The sequence below is a fragment of the Oncorhynchus kisutch genome, linkage group LG8, assembly GCF_002021735.2.
Source record: "Oncorhynchus kisutch isolate 150728-3 linkage group LG8, Okis_V2, whole genome shotgun sequence".
In the NCBI taxonomy this organism is placed as follows: Eukaryota; Metazoa; Chordata; class Actinopteri; order Salmoniformes; family Salmonidae; genus Oncorhynchus; species Oncorhynchus kisutch.
In genome coordinates this window covers 6,697,791-6,711,038 of record NC_034181.2, presented here as the reverse complement: position 1 = coordinate 6,711,038, position 13,248 = coordinate 6,697,791, and positions in this window count along the sequence as shown.

Sequence of the window (13,248 nt, the reverse complement as noted above, 5' to 3'; positions counted from 1 at the left end):
GGGAAGGAACCAAAGGGAGGGACATATATAGGGAAGGAACCAAAGGGAGGGACATATATAGGGAAGGAACCAAAGGGAGTGAATAGGGAAGGAACCAAAGGGAGGGACATACATAGGGAAGGAACCAAAGGGAGAGACATATATAGGGAAGGAACCAAAGGGAGTGACATATATAGGGAAGGAACCAATGGGAGAGACATATATAGGGAAGGAACCAAAGGGAGGGACATATATAGGGAAGGAACCAAAGGGAGTGACATATATAGGGAAGGAACCAAAGGGAGTGACATATATAGGGAAGGAACCAAAGGGAGGGACATACATAGGGAAGGAACCAAAGGGAGGGACATATATAGGGAAGGAACCAAAGGGAGTGACATATATAGGGAAGGAACCAAAGGGAGGGACATATATAGGGAAGGAACCAAAGGGAGGGACATATATAGGGAAGGAACCAAAGGGAGTGACATATATAGGGAAGGAACCAAAGGGAGGGACATATATAGGGAAGGAACCAAAGGGAGGGACATATATAGGGAAGGAACCAAAGGGAGTGAATAGGGAAGGAACCAAAGGGAGGGACATACATAGGGAAGGAACCAAAGGGAGAGACATATATAGGGAAGGAACCAAAGGGAGGGACATATATAGGGAAGGAACCAAAGGGAGGGACATATATAGGGAAGGAACCAAAGGGAGTAAATAGGGAAGGAACCAAAGGGAGGGACATATATAGGGAAGGAACCAAAGGGAGTAAATAGGGAAGGAACCAAAGGGAGGGACATATATAGGGAAGGAACCAATGGGAGTGACATATATAGGGAAGGAACCAATGGGAGTGACATATATAAGGAAGGAACCAAAGGGAGTGACATATATAGGGAAGGAACCAAAGGGATGGACATATATAGGGAAGGAACCAAAGGGAGTGAATAGGGAAGGAACCAAAGGGAGGGACATATATAGGGAAGGAACCAATGGGAGAGACATAAATAGGGAAGGAACCAAAGGGAGGGACATATATAGGGAAGGAACCAAGACCTGTGTGATAAAAGACACTCTATGCTGTGTGATAAAAGACACACTCTATGCTGTGTGATAAAAGACACACTCTATGCTGTGTGATAAAAGACACTCTCTGTGCTGTGTGATAAAAGACACTCTCTATGCTGTGTGATAAAAGACACTCTCTATGCTGTGTGATAAAAGACACTCTCTATGCTGTGTGATAAAAGACACTCTATGCTGTGTGATAAAAGACACCCTCTATGCTGTGTGATAAAAGACACCCTCTATGCTGTGTGATAAAAGACACCCTCTATGCTGTGTGATAAAAGACACTCTCTATGCTGTGTGATAAAAGACACTCTATGCTGTGTGATAAAAGACACCCTCTATGCTGTGTGATAAAAGACACCCTCTATGCTGTGTGATAAAAGACACACTCTATGCTGTGTGATAAAAGACACTCTCTGTGCTGTGTGATAAAAGACACTCTCTATGCTGTGTGATAAAAGACACTCTCTATGCTGTGTGATAAAAGACACTCTCTATGCTGTGTGATAAAAGACACCCTCTATGCTGTGTGATAAAAGACACTCTCTATGCTGTGTGATAAAAGACACTCTCTATGCTGTGTTATCTGTCCATTCTCAGTGGTTAACCCATTCGAGTCAGTTAACCACATGAAACAGTGCAGTGGTATTTCACAAAATAAATCCAGACACGGGGGGAAAAAAGCATGACATTTCATACAGGTGTCTCTCTCATTGTCGTTCAGTAAATGTGCCGATTTTGATTCTAATACATGAAAGGAATTAAAAGGGTGACAGTCTCTCTTCGCCCCCCTATATATATATATCAGGGTAATTGCTGCATTAGGAGGCAAATTGGAGCTAAGCTAACCAGATACGGGGGAAGATATGTCTGCTGATGTCCCACTTGTGTGATGGTTATTTCAAGTTCAAGGAGAGTTCAAGCACGGCGAAGGTAATCACACGAGTCTCGAGTATAGAGAGACAGTCTCTCGTCTCCACGACCTTACGCCCGTTCTCAAGAAACTATAATCGTCTCACAAATATGACTTCGGAAAAAGGAGCGTAATGGTCGTTGCTATTCATACCTCACTTCATTTCCCATAAGTCTTTATTTTTCCTGTTAGGACGAGGGGATGTCCATAACTAAGGCTTTCTGAGATGATGTGACCGTTGTAATATTTCTCCCTCGTCCCCTCCTGGGCTGTTAGACTCCATTATTTGTGAAAGCGGCTGTCAATCCAAATTCAAAGAGACGGGAACTGTGTAAACCTTTATACCTCCATAAAGAGCTGGGTCCCCCAGGTTCGGTCAAGTGTGTGTGTGTGTGTGTGTGTGTGTACTACATCAGCCATTAGATGGTCATTGGCCTGTGATAGATATTCTCCTCCCACATAAATCTTCACTATTTATTGTTCTGTCCACCTGTCCTGTCTGTCCCTTGTCTGGCGATGCCCTCTGACAAACACAACGTTAGACGGTCTTGTTGTTGTCGTACTTAAATAAAATGATAAAACATTACAATCTACTGTAAAGACCCTCAGTCGTTGTATAAAAAATTAGGCTCTACAGTAACATCATGGTTATCAGGTCAATTAAGATATAGGCTCTACAGTAACATCATGGTTATCAGGTCAATTAAGATATAGGCTCTACAGTAACATCATGGTTATCAGTTCAATTAAGATATAGGCTCTACAGTAACATCATGGTTATCAGGTCAATTTAGATATAGGTTCTACAGTAACATCATGGTTATCAGGTCAATTTAGATATAGGCTCTACAGTAACATCATGGTTATCAGGTCAATTAAGATATAGGCTCTACAGTAACATCATGGTTATCAGGTCAATTTAGATATAGGCTCTACAGTAACATCATGGTTATCAGGTCAATTTAGATATAGGCTCTACAGTAACATCATGGTTATCAGGTCAATTAGGATATAGGCTCTACAGTAACATCATGGTTATCAGGTCAATTAAGATATAGGCTCCACAGTAACTTAAACGATGTGAGCTGATAGTCGGGAAGTAAGTTCAGGAAGTGAGTTCAGGAAGTGAGTTCAGGAAGTGAGTTCAGGAAGTGAGTTCAGGAAGTGAGTGTTTCAATAAATAAACGCAACATAAATACAAAATAAGAAACAAGAACAACGCAACAGACATGAACAGAAACAATAACAATAACGCCTGGGGAAGGGACCAAAGGGAGGGACATATATAGGGAGGGAACCAAAGGGAGGGACATATATAGGGAAGGAACCAAAGGGAGGGACATATATAGGGAAGGAACCAAAGGGAGGGACATATATAGGGAAGGAACCAAAGGGAGGGACATATATAGGGAAGGAACCAAAGGGAGGGACATATATAGGGAAGGAACCAAAGGGAGAGACATATATAGGGAAGGAACCAAAGGGAGGGACATATATAGGGAAGGAACCAAAGGGAGGGACATATATAGGGAGGGAACCAAAGGGAGGGACATATATAGGGAAGGAACCAAAGGGAGGGACATATATAGGGAGGGAACCAGAGGGAGTGACATGTAAAGGGAAGGTAATCAGGGAGGTGATGGAGTCCAGGTTGAGTCTGATGACACGCAGGTGCGCGTAAAGACGGTGACATGTGAGCGTAACGACGGTGACAGGTGCGCGTAACGACGGTGACAGGTGCGCGTAATGACGGTGACAGGTGCGCGTAACGACGGTGACAGGTGCGCGTAACGACGGTGACAGGTGAGCGTAACTACGGTGACAGGTGCGCGTAACAATTATCTCAATGTAAAAATAGAAGAAGAAAAACATAATTTTCACACATTTTTAAACACTCATATTTTAAAACACTCAAATATGATAAAACATTCCAATATTGAATTAGGATGGTGCCGGACTGACCATGCTATTTTGTTTGTTTTTTCGCATTGTTCGTAACTTCTTTTGTACATAGTGTTGCTGCTACCGTCTCTTATGACCGAAGAGAGCTTCTGGACATCAGAACTGCGATTGCTAACCTCAAACTGGATGAAGAGTTCTTCTTCAATGAGTCAGACGGGAGTAATATACTACTAACTACAGTAATAAACTGTAATATCTTATGTTCCACCAAGTCGTGGCTGAACGACGACATTAAGAGCACACCACGCTATCAACCTAGAGTTTTCATCTGTATTTTTTCGTAGCTGTCTACATACTACATACTACAGACCAATGCTGGTACTAAAACCGAGCACAATGAGCTGTATACGGCCATAAGCAAACAGGAAAGCGCTCATCCAGAGGCGGCGCTCCTAGTGGCCGGGGACTTTAATGCAGGGAAACTTAAATCCGTTTTTACCTAATTTCTATCAGCAAGTTAATTGTGCAACCAGAGGGTAAAAAAATTCTAGACCACCTTTACATGTACAAAGCTCTCCCTCGCCCTCCATTTGGCAAATCTTACCATAATTATATCCTGCTGATTCCTGCTTACAAGCAAAAATTAAAGCAGGAAGTACCAGTGATTCGGTCTATAAAAATGTGGTCAGATGAAGCAGATGATAAACTACAGGACTGTTTTGCTAGCACAGACTGGAATATGTTCTGGGATTCCTCCGATGGCATTGAGGAGTACACCACATCAGTCATTGGCTTCAATGGCTTCACATCAGTCATTGGCTTCGATGACGTTGTCCCAGCAGTGACCGTGCGTACATACCCTAACCAGAAGCCATTGCTTACCTGCGACATCTGCACTGAACTAAAGGCTAGAGCTGCCGCTTTCAAGGAGCGGGACTCTAACCCGGAGGCTTACAAGAAATCCCGCTATGCCCTCTGATGAACCATCAAACAGGCAAAGCGTCAATGCAGGACTAAGATCGAATCGTACTACACCAGCTTTGATGCTCGGCAGATGTGGCAGGGCTTTCGAACCATTACAGACTACAAAGGAAAGCACAGCCGAGAGCTGCCCAGTGACACAATCTGTATTGCAATCCACACCGCCCTTTCCCACCTGGACAAAAGGAACACCTATGTGAGAATGCTATTCATTGACTACAGCTCAGCGTTCAACACCATAGTGCCCTCAAAGATCATCACTAAGCTAAGGAGCCTGGAACTAAACACCTCCCTCTGAAACTGGATCCTGGTCTTCCTGACGGGCTGCCCCCAGGTGGTAAGGGTAGGTAACAACACATCCGCCACACTGATTCTCAACACGGGGGCCCATCAGAGGTATGTGCTCAGTCCCCTCCTGTACTCCCTGTTCACTCATGACTGCGTGGTCAGGCACGACTCCAACACCATCATTAAGTTTGCTGATGAACAACAGAGGAAGGCCTGATCACAGACAACGATGAGACAGCCTATAGGGAGGAATCAGAGACCTGTCTGTGTGGTGCAAGGACAACAACCTCTCCCTCAACGTGATCAAGACAAAGAAGATGATTGTGGACTACAGGAAAAGGAGGACCGAGCACGCCCCCGTTCTCATCGACGGGGCTGTAGTGGAGCAGGTTGAGAGCTTCAAGTTCCTTGGCGTCCACATCACCAACAAACTAGCATGGTCCAAGCACACCGAGACAATTGTGAAGGGGACACAACAAAGCCTATTCCCCCTCAGGAGACTGAAAAGATTTGGCATGGGTCTTCAGATACTCAAAAGTTTCTACAGCGGCACCATCGAGAGCATCACTGCCTGGTATGGCAACTGCTCGTCCTCCGACCGCAAGGCACTACAGAGGGTAGTGCATACGGCCCAGTACATCAACGGGACCAAGCATCCTGCCATCCAGGACCTTTATACCAGGCGGTGTCAGAGGAAGGCTCTAAAAATTGTCAAAGACTCCAGCCACCCTAGTCATAGACTCTCTCTGCTACCGCATGGCAAGGGGTACCGGAGCACCAAGTCTAGGTCCAAGAGGCTCCTAAACAGCTTCTACCCCCCAATCCATAAGACACCTGAACAGCTAATTAAATGGCTACCCAGACTATTTGCATTGTAAGTAAGCATTTCACTGTAAGGTCTACACCTGTTATATTCGGCGCATGTGACGAATACAATTTGATTTGATTTAATTTGAATATTACCTTCAGGACATAAGAGAAGCATCACTTAAATTACGTCACCTCATTAACTCTTACAATAGGACAATAAGACAAATTACCCTCCTCCCCATCCCTCCATCACCCCCACTCCCTGATCCCCCTTTCCCCTCCTCCCCCATCCCTCCATCACCCCCTGATCCCCCTTTCCACTCCTCCCCCATCCCTCTATCACCCCCACCCCCTAATTCCCCTTTCCCATCCTCGCCAATCCCTCTCTCCGTCTCTGTCTGTCTGCGGAGGCCTGGCTTCGTGCCAAGGTGCATTCAGCATGCTGTGATTGGGAATGATTGTCTAAAATGTTCATTATTTTCCCATTTATCCAGACATGATAGTGTATGAACAGATAAGTAGTGGCTGTCCCTGTTCTGAGATAGGGGTTTTGGCTGGTGGCAGGATGGTTAAATACCCTTCATAATGCCTAATGAAGTAGATTAATAATCTGATCAATAATTCGATTTTTAAAAAGTTGATGATTCTGTTAAAAATTCATTTAGATCAAGATTCTTTAATACATTTGGAAACACTAATAAACAAAGTGATATTTTTAACCAAAATATAAATGTAAAGAAAAACAGTTTGTTCAGCTGCCAGGACACTGCAGATGAACATTAGCTCCTAGCTAAATCTGGTACACATCTTTTCCCAGATGTAATGAGACTGTCACACCCTGACCATAGTTTGCTCTGTATGTTTCTATGTTTTGTTTGGTCAGGGTGTGATCTGAGTGGGTATTCTATGTTTACATGTCTAGTTTGTCTATTTCTGTATTTGGGCTGATATGGTTCTCAATCAGAGGCAGGTGTTAGTCATTGTCTCTGATTGGGAACCATATTTAGGTAGCCTGGTTTGTGTTGGGTTTTGTGGGTGGTTGTCTCCTGTGTCAGTGTTTGTACCACACGGGACTGTTTCGGGTTTTCACGTTTCTTGTTTTTGTAGTTTATTCATGTATGGTTTCATTATTAAAGAACCATGAATTATAACCACGCTGTATTTTGGTCCTCCTCTCCTTCACCAGAAGAAAACCGTTACAGAGACATATGTTTTTGTGGTGCAAAGCTTGACAAGGTGCAAGAGAGACAACCAAATCAAGCTTGACAAGGTGCAAGAGAGACAACCATATCAAGCTTGACAAGGTGCAAGAGAGACAACCATATCAAGCTTGACAAGGTGCAAGAGAGACAACCATATCAAGCTTGACAAGGTGCAAGAGAGACAACCAAATCAAGCTTGACAAGGTGCAAGAGAGACAACCATATCAAGCTTGACAAGGTGCAAGAGAGACAACCATATCAAGCTTGACAAGGTGCAAGAGAGACAACCATATCAAGCTTGACAAGGTGCAAGAGAGACAACCATATCAAGCTTGACAAGGTGCAAGAGAGACAACCATATCAAGCTTGACAAGGTGCAAGAGAGACAACCAAATCAAGCTTGACAAGGTGCAAGAGAGACAACCATATCAAGCTTGACAAGGTGCAAGAGAGACAACCATATCAAGCTTGACAAGGTGCAAGAGAGACAACCATATCAAGCTTGACAAGGTGCAAGAGAGACAACCATATCAAGCTTGACAAGGTGCACGAGAGACAACCATATCAAGCTTGACAAGGTGCAAGAGAGACAACCATATCAAGCTTGACAAGGTGCAAGAGAAACAACCATATCAAGCTTGACAAGGTGCAAGAGAGACAACCATATCAAGCTTGACAAGGTGCAAGAGAAACAACCATATCAAGCTTGACAAGGTGCAAGAGAGACAACCATATCAAGCTTGACAAGGTGCAAGAGAGACAACCATATCAAGCTTGACAAGGTGCAAGAGAGACAACCATATCAAGCTTGACAAGGTGCAAGAGAAACAACCATATCAAGCTTGACAAGGTGCAAGAGAGACAACCATATCAAGCTTGACAAGGTGCAAGAGAGACAACCATATCAAGCTTGACAAGGTGCAAGAGAGACAACCAATCAAGCTTGACAAGGTGCAAGAGAGACAACCATATCAAGCTTGACAAGGTGCAAGAGAGACAACCATATCAAGCTTGACAAGGTGCACGAGAGACAACCATATCAAGCTTGACAAGGTGCAAGAGAGACAACCATATCAAGCTTGACAAGGTGCAAGAGAAACAACCATATCAAGCTTGACAAGGTGCAAGAGAGACAACCATATCAAGCTTGACAAGGTGCAAGAGAAACAACCATATCAAGCTTGACAAGGTGCAAGAGAGACAACCATATCAAGCTTGACAAGGTGCAAGAGAGACAACCATATCAAGCTTGACAAGGTGCAAGAGAGACAACCATATCAAGCTTGACAAGGTGCAAGAGAAACAACCATATCAAGCTTGACAAGGTGCAAGAGAGACAACCATATCAAGCTTGACAAGGTGCAAGAGAGACAACCATATCAAGCTTGACAAGGTGCAAGAGAGACAACCATATCAAGCTTGACAAGGTGCAAGAGAGACAACCATATCAAGCTTGACAAGGTGCAAGAGAGACAACCATATCAAGCTTGACAAGGTGCACGAGAGACAACCATATCAAGCTTGACAAGGTGCAAGAGAGACAACCATATCAAGCTTGACAAGGTGCAAGAGAAACAACCATATCAAGCTTGACAAGGTGCAAGAGAGACAACCATATCAAGCTTGACAAGGTGCAAGAGAAACAACCATATCAAGCTTGACAAGGTGCAAGAGAGACAACCATATCAAGCTTGACAAGGTGCAAGAGAGACAACCATATCAAGCTTGACAAGGTGCAAGAGAGACAACCATATCAAGCTTGACAAGGTGCAAGAGAAACAACCATATCAAGCTTGACAAGGTGCAAGAGAGACAACCATATCAAGCTTGACAAGGTGCAAGAGAGACAACCATATCAAGCTTGACAAGGTGCAAGAGAGACAACCAAATCAAGCTTGACAAGGTGCAAGAGAGACAACCATATCAAGCTTGACAAGGTGCAAGAGAGACAACCATATCAAGCTTGACAAGGTGCCAAGCTGACAAGGTGCAAGAGAGACAACCATATCAAGCTTGACAAGGTGCAAGAGAGACAACCATATCAAGCTTGACAAGGTGCAAGAGAAACAACCATATCAAGCTTGACAAGGTGCAAGAGAGACAACCATATCAAGCTTGACAAGGTGCAAGAGAAACAACCATATCAAGCTTGACAAGGTGCAAGAGAGACAACCATATCAAGCTTGACAAGGTGCAAGAGAGACAACCATATCAAGCTTGACAAGGTGCAAGAGAGACAACCATATCAAGCTTGACAAGGTGCAAGAGAGACAACCATATCAAGCTTGACAAGGTGCAAGAGAGACAACCATATCAAGCTTGACAAGGTGCAAGAGAGACAACCATATCAAGCTTGACAAGGTGCAAGAGAGACAACCATATCAAGCTTGACAAGGTGCAAGAGAGACAACCATATCAAGCTTGACAAGGTGCAAGAGAAACAACCATATCAAGCTTGACAAGGTGCAAGAGAGACAACCATATCAAGCTTGACAAGGTGCAAGAGAGACAACCATATCAAGCTTGACAAGGTGCAAGAGAGACAACCAAATCAAGCTTGACAAGGTGCAAGAGAGACAACCATATCAAGCTTGACAAGGTGCAAGAGAGACAACCATATCAAGCTTGACAAGGTGCACGAGAGACAACCATATCAAGCTTGACAAGGTGCAAGAGAGACAACCATATCAAGCTTGACAAGGTGCAAGAGAAACAACCATATCAAGCTTGACAAGGTGCAAGAGAGACAACCATATCAAGCTTGACAAGGTGCAAGAGAAACAACCATATCAAGCTTGACAAGGTGCAAGAGAGACAACCATATCAAGCTTGACAAGGTGCAAGAGAGACAACCATATCAAGCTTGACAAGGTGCAAGAGAGACAACCATATCAAGCTTGACAAGGTGCAAGAGAGACAACCATATCAAGCTTGACAAGGTGCAAGAGAGACAACCATATCAAGCTTGACAAGGTGCAAGAGAGACAACCATATCAAGCTTGACAAGGTGCAAGAGAAACAACCATATCAAGCTTGACAAGGTGCAAGAGAGACAACCATATCAAGCTTGACAAATTTCTTTATATGGGAAATTAAGCTTTGTTTTTACATCCCAAATGGCAACCCTATTCCCTATATAGTGCACTTCTTTAGACCAGAGCCCTATTCCCTATATAGTGCACTACTATAGACCAGAGCCCTATTCTCTATTTGTGCACTACTTTAGACCAGAGCCCTATTCCCTATATAGTGCACTACTTTAGACCAGAGCCCTATTCCCTATATAGTGCACTACTATAGACCAGAGCCCTATTCTCTATATAGTGCACTACTTTAGACCAGAGCCCTATTCCCTATATAGTGCACTTCTTTAGACCAGAGCCCTATTCCCTATATAGTGCACTACTTTAGACCAGAGCCCTATTCCCTATATAGTGCACTTCTTTAGACCAGAGCCCTATTCACTATATAGTGCACTTCTTTAGACCAGAGCCCTATTCCCTATATAGTGCACTAATGTTGACCAGAGCTTTATTCCCGATATAGTGCACTACTGTTGACCAGAGCCCTATTCCCTATATAGTGCACTAATGTTGACCAGAGCTTTATTCCCGATATAGTGCACTACTGTTGACCAGAGCCCTATTCCCTATAAAGTGCACTAATGTTGACCAGAGCCCTATTCCCTATATAGTGCACTACTATAGACCAGAGCCCTATTCCCTATATAGTGCACTACTATAGACCAGAGCCCTATTCCCGATATAGTGCACTACTGCTGACCAGAGCTTTATTCCCGATATAGTGCACTACTGTTGACCAGAGCCCTATTCCCTATATAGTGCACTAATGTTGACCAGAGCTTTATTCCCGACCTATATAGTGCACTACTATAGACCAGAGCCCTATTCCCTATATAGTACACTACTTTAAACCAGAGCCCTATTCCCTATATAGTACACTACTTTAAACCAGAGCCCTATTCCCTATATAGTACACTACTTTAAACCAGAGCCCTATTCCCTATATAGTACACTACTTTAGACCAGATCCCTATTCCCTATATAGTACACTACTTTAGACCAGAGCCCTATTCCCAATATAGTACACTACTGTTGACCAGAGCCCTATTCCCTATATAGTGCACTACTTTAGACCAGATTCCTATTGGAACCCATATGGTTCTGGTCCAAATCAACGCCCTTCAATGGCAATAGGGTGCCATTTGGGACCTACACTGATATATGATCAACCTTCTCTTCATCCCGTCGTCACATCGTCACCCTCACTAGGAGCCCTACGGCCCGCCACTAATTAAAGTGACACAATATCTCACAGGCCACTGAACACTTTTAATAGGTCCTTCTCGTCCTCTGTCTCTATCTCTTTCCTGCTCTCTCTGTCTCTGTCTTAGTCACTGTCTCTGTTTGTCTCTCTCTCTCTTTCCTTCTCTCTCTGTCTCTGTCTCAGTCTCAGTCTCTCTCTCTCTCTTTCCTTCTCTCTCTGTCTCTGTCTCAGTCTCTCTCTCTCTCTTTCCTTCTCTCTCTGTCTCTGTCTCTGTCTCTGTCTCTCTCTCTCTTTCCTTCTCCCTGTCTCTGTCTCAGTCTCTGTCTCTCTCTCTTTCCTTCTCTCTCTCTCTCTGTCTCAGTCTCTCTCTCTCTCTTTCCTTCTCTCTCTGTCTCTGTCTCTCTCTCTCTTTCCTTCTCTCTCTGTCTCAGTCTCTGTCTCTCTCTCTCTTTCCTTCTCTCTCTCTTGGTCTCAGTCTCTGTCTCTCTCTCTCTGTCTCAGTCTCTGTCTCTCTCTCTCTCTCTCTGTCTCTCTCTCTCTCTCTCTCTCTCTCTCTCTCTCTTCAATTCTCTCTCTGTCTCTCTCTCTCTTTCCTTCTCTCTCTGTCTCTGTCTCTCTCTCTTTCATTCTCTCTCTGTCTCTGTCTCTCTCTCTTTTCTTCTCTCTCTCTTTCCTTCTCCTTCTCTCTGTCTCAGTCTCAGTCTCTGTCTCTCTATCCTTCTCTCTCTGTCTCAGTCCCTGTCTCTATCTCTTTCCTTCTCTCTGTCTCTGTCTCAGTCTCTGTTTGTCTCTCTCTCTCTCTTTCCTTCTCTCTCTGTCTCTGTCTCAGTCTCTATTTGTCTCTCTCTCTTCCCTTCTCTCTCTGTCTCTGTCTCTCTCTTTCCTTCTCTCTCTGTCTCTGTCTCAGTCTCTGTTTGTCTCTCTCTATCTCTCTTTCCTTCTCTCTTTGTCTCAGTCTCAGTCTCTGTTTGTCTCTCTCTCTCTTTCCTTCTCTCTCTGTCTCTGTCTCAGTCTCTGTCTCTCTCTCTCTCTCTCTCTCTCTCTCTCTCTCTCTCTCTCTCTCTCTCTCTCTCTTCAATTCTCTCTCTGTCTCTCTCTCTCTCTTTCCTTCTCTCTCTGTCTCTGTCTCTCTCTCTCTCTTTCCTTCTCTCTCTGTCTCTGTCTCTCTCTCTCGGTCATCTCTGTCTCTCTCTCTCTCTTTCTGTCTCTCTCTGTCTCTGTCTCAGTCTCTGTCTCTCTCTCTCTTTCCTTCTCTCTGTCTCTGTCTGTCTCTCTTTTCTTCTCTCTCTTTCCTTCTCCTTCTCTCTGTCTCAGTCTCAGTCTCTGTCTCTCTATCCTTCTCTCTCTGTCTCAGTCCCTGTCTCTATCTCTTTCCTTCTCTCTGTCTCTGTCTCAGTCTCTGTTTGTCTCTCTCTCTCTCTTTCCTTCTCTCTCTGTCTCTGTCTCAGTCTCTGTTTGTCTCTCTCTCTCTTCCCTTCTCTCTCTGTCGCTGTCTCTCTCTCTTTCCTTCTCTCTCTGTCTCTGTCTCTGTCTCAGTCTCTGTTTGTCTCTCTCAATTTAATTCAATTCAATTCAAGGGCTTTATTGTCATGGGAAACGTGTTAACATTGCCAAAGCAAGTGAGGTAGACAACATACAAAGTGAATATATAAAGTGAAAAACAACAAAAATTAACAGTAAACATTACACATACAGAAGTTTCAAAACAGTAAAGACATTACAAATGGCATATTATATATATATACAGTGTTCTAACAATGTACAAATGGCTAATGGACACAAGATAAAATAAATAAGCATAAATATGGG